Consider the following 7,984-nt stretch of genomic DNA (forward strand, 5'->3'; position numbering starts at 1 on the left):
TCAGATACCGTTAAATGTTTGCAAGAATATATTAAGCTTATCATTGTGTGGTAACTTGTAAATAAAACCAATGGATCACGTTTGTTGTAAAATAAACCATTTCTAATGTTCAGCTGTTCTAATGTTCAAATCAAAGCTTCGCGTTATAAGTAATGAATGTTTTCAAATCCCTATAAGTTATCGTGTTGCCATTAAATATTTCAAAACCATAAAAGCGAAGTCCTGTCTAAAACAATATTTTTTATAACTGTGAAATTTAACATGTGGTGTTAACAAAATTCACGAAAATGACTAAAATAGATATCAAGTGCATTTTAAACAAACCATACCTGTATCATAGTTCAAATAAATGCTATCACGTGATATTTCACTTGTATAGCAAAAGAAATTTGTCATTTGAAGTAGCTTGGAAAACAGACAGAAGACAGATGATATCACGTTTTTCTTATATCGCTATGATATAAAAGTCCGAGGTCTGTCGAATGATGTACATTGGTGGAAGTCAATCCGAACAGAATCATGACCCAAACCGTCGCCCTCCTTCTCTGTGTTGTAGTTATTGGTAATGCATATTTTTTCTTACATATATTTTGAACAGCATACTGTAAATTCAGATAATAATACAATGACTTTCTTACTGCGAAAAATGAGACAGGGTTATAATTGCAATAAATAAACTAGCATTTTGAGATTTTTTATATGAATGAAACGCATTTTAATCTTAAATGACAGCCGCAATAATAAATGCACGGACTAATTTCTGAATTTACAGTATACTAAGAAATATAATGTAACGGTGTGGATCATAGGTTTCTCAAACTTTTCTTTCCTTTTTGCTATTTAATGTTAAGGAATAATGATAACAATGTAACATGAAACACTATACGACTCTTCCAACTATTTGAATCATGTTATTTTGTTTTAATTATTACTTACATGTCTTCGTCACATAGAATACACTACACTAATGCTTGTGTAATGTACACACGGCATTTGAAACTCATATGAGTCACGAAGACAGTAATTCCGTACAGTCGGAAACCAGGTTGAAATAGAACAAAAGAATCGAAGCTCTTTGTTAGAGAAGGCGATAAATGTTTACTGTATTGTTTACTATAGTGACAATTTTTTTAAAAGTTAATAGAAACAAACAAAATTGCAATTTTCTTCTCAATTTCGAGTTGAATTATTTTAAAAACACCATTTGCATAAGTTTTCAATTTATCTAGTACATAGTTAAGCAGAGCAATTAGATAGCAAGTCGACGACATGGGTATCTTTCAAGTTGGATGAAGAAAATGCATAACCTCCGATTTTTATGAAAAAATTGTGACAAAAATGCAGTTTAGGCATAAGACAACATTTGTAATTTATCGTTGCATTATTATCCATAATAAATTACCCGTTTGAACAATGCGTTAACGAATAATACATATAAAATCAGTCTTTTATCCTTGGTTGTTATGAGACGCGTTAATTGTTGCTAGGGTGCTCTCTTCGAGGTCCGCGCTCTTGGTATATAAAGACACCGATTCATTGCAAGTCGCTCATTCATTAATTGGCCGTCGACGGATGAACATCGGAAAGTGAATACCAGCCAATGAAGTAGTTTAAAAGGAAAGTTTGTAAACCTAGTTTGAGTTGAAAGCTTGTGGTTTTGAAGCAAGCGGTTTTTGAAGTCTTTACGATTGTTGCAAGCTACCGGGTTGTTCCGATACTGTAATTTCTCTCGGGAATGGTCGCAGTCCCTCGAACAGATAGCTTGTAATAATCTGGTGACTTAGGTGCTCCGGGGACTAGGTGCTTCAAAACTAGTTGTCTCAGGAACTAGGTGCTTCAGAGACTAGTTTTCTCAAAGACTGGGTGTCTCAGAACTAGGTGTTTCAGGAACCTAGCATTTTTGAAGCTTATTCTTAAGTTTAATATAATTGTTTGTCAAATCAGTTGGGACCTCGGAGTCAGTGAAAGGATCAAGGATAAATTGAGGTTCTAGTTTTCAGACTACTTTTTGATACAAAGTTATTTGTGTAAATAGTGTTATTTCTTTATTAAGTTTTAAAGTTGGTCTTGTAGTTTTAAGTAAAGCCTCCAAGTTGTAGTTTGGTTTTTGAGTTAATTAAAAGATTGATATTGGAGTGTCTCAGATTCTGTGAAAACGGATACGAACATATAGTTCATAAGCCAAACACGTTACAAAATTGGTGGCAGCGGTGGGATCTGAGAAACTTCAGTATTATATGTAAATAATCACATTGTTTTATTGTCATTATTTCCTATTTGTCCTTAATTGCAAGAAGCAACACACTGTTTTGTAAATACATTGATTGCCAAATTGTGTAATAAAATATATTTGGAAAATTGTTTAATTTATTCTTCAAAATATGTCCCGAACATACAAAGAAGATAAAATGTTGTATGACCCTTACAGTGTCGAAACAAGAAATTTGACCAGGGAGTTAGATAGATTAAACAAGGAAATAGAGTGCTTAAGATCTAAGAGTTTTGAGAATGCCCCAGACTTTTCTCAGTCAACTTCTATCAATCAAGCAACATGGCCAAGACAATCTGACTCTGGATTTCGTACTTCCATTATTCCAGACCCCGACTTTGGTACAGTCAGCAATATACTCCAAAGTTCAAATGTTGGGAAAGGGGCGGCTAAGTCAAAAGTTATGCCACGGCCTGCAATACCTGATAAACATATCCAAGCTTCGATAAAGTTAGCTCCAGAGATGAAAAATTATTCAGAATCTGTTTTCGAGACAAATTTTGTTACTGAAAGGTTAAAGAAAAATTTGCCAAAACCACAAGATAAATTAGGTGCATATAGGGGAGACAACAAAAGCAAAAATATCATTAAGCCCGCTACGTTTGACGGCCAAGGATCATTGATAGATTACAAGTCTCATTTTGATGCCTGTTCGCGTATAAATGGCTGGACAGAGTCAGAAAAGGGTTTATATTTGGCAGTCTCATTGAGAGGACAGGCCCAGGGGGTACTAGGAAATCTACCCACAGATAAAAGACAAGATTTTAAAGAGCTTTGCATGTCTCTTGAAGAGAGATTTTCGCCTGCCAATCAAACGGAATTGTACCGAACACAATTACGGGAGCGTCGTCAAAAGGCTTCAGAAAGCCTTCCGGAATTAGGTCAGGACATAAGACGCTTAGCGAACCTTTCATATCCAACAGCCCCAAATGACGTTAGGGAAACACTTGCTAAAGAGCAGTTTATAGACGGACTCATGAGTGTAGACATGAGGCTAAGGATAAAACAAGCTAGACCTGCTGACTTGAACGACGCGATTCGACACGCTGTTGAACTTGAAGCTTTTAATAAGGCCGAAATTAAGCAAGATAATGGGAAGGGCTATTCAAGGGCTATAACTAGAGACGGGACCAACAGTAACACTAGCGACAAAACAGTAGAGCTACTTAAAAACATGCAGACAGCTTTGACTGACCTGCAGCAAGAAGTTAGAGCTTTAAAGCAGACTCGGGCGCAATACCAGAATCACAAGAAACGAGGATGTTTCAATTGTGGAAAATTCGGACACTTCAAGAAAGATTGTCCCGATAGTAGTGTGAAAAGAGGACATCCAAACTCCCAAAACCTACCCGAAGTTTCACATGAAAAACAGAACGGTGTAATAGGAGTTAACAAATTAGCAAATGAGGCTGGTATGTTTATAGAGGCTAAGGTCAATGGTTGTAAAGCAAAGATGCTTATAGATACAGGGGCGACAGTATCCCTTATTTCAAAAAAGATGTTTGACAGTATGAAATCTCAGGTTCTGTCACCAATGGACAGAAAGATACTGACTGCAAATGGTTCTCCCTTAATTCTGTTTGGGAAAACTATAATTGACATTGACTTAAATGGACATGTTTGTTCAAACATTGCTGTAGTGGCAGACCTAAACGTAGATGATATATTGGAAATAATAAAGAATTAAAACACACAGTTCAGGAAGAATTTTCTATATTTTGTTGAGTTTTAATTGGTTATTGAGATAGCAATGTTTGGTTGTTGTTTTTTATAAAATGTTATTGTTATTGTAACTGTTGAGGTCTGTTGAAATACACTCAGCAAAGAGAAAAAAATATATATAGATATATATGTAGAGTCCGTCGGATGGGGACGTTAAATCCGAGGCCCCATGTACAGGAACATGTCATGCCCTGTGCATGTAAAAGACCCCTCCTGCAGATTTCGTTAAGAGTAGGCTCCTTGGGGCCGCTGCAGAGGCAAAATTTGTTATGGACATTTTAAACTTATTCTTTGGCAGTAACGCTCAAAATTACAGACGTTATAATAGAAAAAAAGTATGTTAGTCATGCGAGGACGCATGAAATCGGAGGCGTGGGTAATGTGACAAAAATGCAGTTTAGGCATAAGACAACATTTGTAATTTATCGTTGCATTATTATCCATAATAAATTACCCGTTTGAACAATGCGTTAACGAATAATACATATAAAATCAGTCTTTTATCCTTGGTTGTTATGAGACGCGTTAATTGTTGCTAGGGTGCTCTCTTCGAGGTCCGCGCTCTTGGTATATAAAGACACCGATTCATTGCAAGTCGCTCATTCATTAATTGGCCGTCGACGGATGAACATCGGAAAGTGAATACCAGCCAATGAAGTAGTTTAAAAGGAAAGTTTGTAAACCTAGTTTGAGTTGAAAGCTTGTGGTTTTGAAGCAAGCGGTTTTTGAAGTCTTTACGATTGTTGCAAGCTACCGGGTTGTTCCGATACTGTAATTTCTCTCGGGAATGGTCGCAGTCCCTCGAACAGATAGCTTGTAATAATCTGGTGACTTAGGTGCTCCGGGGACTAGGTGCTTCAAAACTAGTTGTCTCAGGAACTAGGTGCTTCAGAGACTAGTTTTCTCAAAGACTGGGTGTCTCAGAACTAGGTGTTTCAGGAACCTAGCATTTTTGAAGCTTATTCTTAAGTTTAATATAATTGTTTGTCAAATCAGTTGGGACCTCGGAGTCAGTGAAAGGATCAAGGATAAATTGAGGTTCTAGTTTTCAGACTACTTTTTGATACAAAGTTATTTGTGTAAATAGTGTTATTTCTTTATTAAGTTTTAAAGTTGGTCTTGTAGTTTTAAGTAAAGCCTCCAAGTTGTAGTTGGGTTTTTGAGTTAATTAAAAGATTGATATTGGAGTGTCTCAGATTCTGTGAAAACGGATACGAACATATAGTTCATAAGCCAAACACGTTACAAAATTACCACGGACGGAAATCCTATCAATCTATTAGTTCAGTAATTTTCGTGTCTGCCCTTCCATTATGTGACTGAAGAAAAAATTCCAAAAAATGGGTAACAATTGTATTGGAAAGAGAAAATCGAGTGCACCTTTTTTATGTTAGGGCGTGTTTGAGTTGAGTATTTTGTCTTGATATCGTACAAAGTAAGAATATTTCATACATCGTCTCGCTTCAGATTCTATCATTTTTATATATTAAAGCTACAGGTTGACTTTATAACACAAAAAAATCACAGTACTAAAAGATGAAATATATGGGTCAAGTGAAATACCTATCTAATGAGTCACAAAAACAGAGAAGGTGTGTTCGAATAGCTATTTTTTTTACTGAAAGTACTTGACGACAGTCTTTCAAGTTGGATGATGAAAATGCATATCTTCGAAAAATTCTAATTTTTTGTGTGTGATTACTAGGGTTTATAGTCTTCATACACTAAAAAAATCTAGTCTGCCCTTCCACGAAATATTTAATTAGAATTTTTTTAAATGTTTATGAATTTTCGAAAATTCCACCTGACAACCGATCAGACAATAGTTTTAATTTGAATCAATGCAGACAAGATTATTAACTGATGCTCATTAGCTAGTTGATACATTTGTCTTTTAAAATACAACTGACATATAAGGATCGTAATGGTGCAATGTGGATAAATTTGTCGGTTTCCAAGAGCAATATTTGTAGCGCGTCATCCCTACAATGGCTTCCATTTCTATGATTGTGAAAATGAACTGGCGTAATGGGGAGATAATTTGACGAAGTAGACTCCTGACTGCGTAAAGCTCCTTTAGATACCTCAGACATTTTTTAATATAATGCTTAGATCTTTTATGATCAAATATCATTTCGCGTTTCGCCTCATTTACACATCACTGACTTTGAAATGGTAAGGGTTATGCGTGTCTGAAAAGCGCTTCGGAAACATGAAATTTTTGAAGTATTATTTTCAACTACGTCGTATTGATTTGAAAAAGTTTGGGTTGATAAGTAGATAAAATTCATATTAATTTCATTCATTTTCATTTTTTTATTATTTAGGTGGTTTACCAGACATCCTACAGAAACTGAACACACTGGCCCTTCGTAATACCGAGTGTGCAAACTACATGTCACCAGTAAGTGGAGTGAACCTCTTGTCAAGTCATATCTGTGTTCACAATCAAAACAGCAACCCACAGGACGGTGCCTGTAACGTAAGTCTCTAGTAATACGCTAAAATATCATAGCAATCAGTTATCACAAATAATTAGGACAATAATTAACAAATAGATCAATAAATGGAAGCATGCATGAATGGAAAAAAAGTAATGATGAGGATAGTATTGTCAAAATGCGTCCCTATGCAGCGGGCATTTTAGACAGTGACCAGAGGATTTTAAATATCTCTTACATGAAACATTATTGCTATCCTACTTTCATCATGGTCATTATCAAATATTTCTCTTAATGTTCTAAACACACGACAAATTTATTCAATGTGTAGCAATAAGGAGATACAGTACGATTGTCAATGAGACGACTATCCACCCATTCAAATAAAGTGCAAGTAAGCAATTATAGTCAATGGCAAATACAAGGCTTTAACAATAAGAAAAAAACACATTTCTTATACCCTTAATCAGTCAAATATTAATCAATCAAATTTTCCTTCATTTAAATCAGCGTTAAATCTTCCAGTCAAACTATTGTATTTATAAAAGACAAATACGAGAAAAGATGAGGATATTAAATTATCTTTTATATTTCAGGGTGACAGTGGTGGCCCCATGACATGTACAGTAAGTGGTCAGACGTACGTGGCTGGTGTGACATCTTGAGTTATATCGTCTCAGTCCACTGGGTGTCTGCCTAATTACCCAAGCGTGTATACAAGGGTAACATCATTCCTCTCATGGATCAGACTATAAGTATCGGGTGTTTGATTCATTACAATTAATACGTAATAAAACATTCTTAAACATTTATTGTTTTCACTCATTTATACTTATAATGTTAAGTGATTGTTCTGGTAACAATACGTTTTTTTTTAATTATCTATTCCCCAATGTTTGTTTCTTTTTTCATGTTCTGTGATGCGGGCATTTCGTGTAGAAATTGGCATGCTCTGACCTCTGATAGAAATGTCGTTGAATATGAGAGTTTCTCTATCACTTTCGCAATCTAAATATATTCGTCTTAGACTTTTCACTCGTTGTAGTCCTCGTATTGCACATTTTTCGACCACCTGAGATAGATAATAGTACATTTGTGAGTATTGCTTTTTAATTTACCAGAAAACAATCCTTCTCCTAGAATACACACAGGCTTCTGTGATTAAATCGTAATCATCTTTATTTCTTTGTCTCTCGGTTCTCAAAACCTCGACATAGGACGCCATATGGTCATTGTGTTCATATTCGATATCATTTTAGGTTGCCTTTTCTTTTTACTTCACATTGACTTTGTAAGTAAAAACTTGAATTTGTTTCTCACCTCATATCTGTATCGTTTATTTTGTTTCAACTTTCTCAATTTATCTAATTATACACTTTTTTTTATTATCTCGAGTCACTTCATATTAGGCGAGTGATATGAGAGCCAAATATACATTTTAAATGCACCTACCTAACACACGGCTAAATTATATATAAAAGGAAATTTAAGAATGTGTACTTTCAAAATATCCCGGTCGTCAAAAGAAATTATGGTGCATCTTTTTTTAAAT

General features: G+C 35.0%; 1 long non-coding RNA gene across 1 annotated transcript; it reads left to right on the forward strand.

Moving 5' to 3' along the window:
* Window positions 1-6,316: 6,316 nt before the first annotated feature.
* On the forward strand, window positions 6,317-7,242 carry LOC139503888 (uncharacterized). Its single transcript, XR_011659213.1, has 2 exons — window positions 6,317-6,473; window positions 7,029-7,242. It is a non-coding gene; the product is annotated as an uncharacterized lncRNA (long non-coding RNA).
* Window positions 7,243-7,984: the final 742 nt, after the last annotated feature.

This window comes from Mytilus edulis, chromosome 14, assembly GCF_963676685.1.
Source record: "Mytilus edulis chromosome 14, xbMytEdul2.2, whole genome shotgun sequence".
NCBI classification, from domain to species: domain Eukaryota; kingdom Metazoa; phylum Mollusca; class Bivalvia; order Mytilida; family Mytilidae; genus Mytilus; species Mytilus edulis.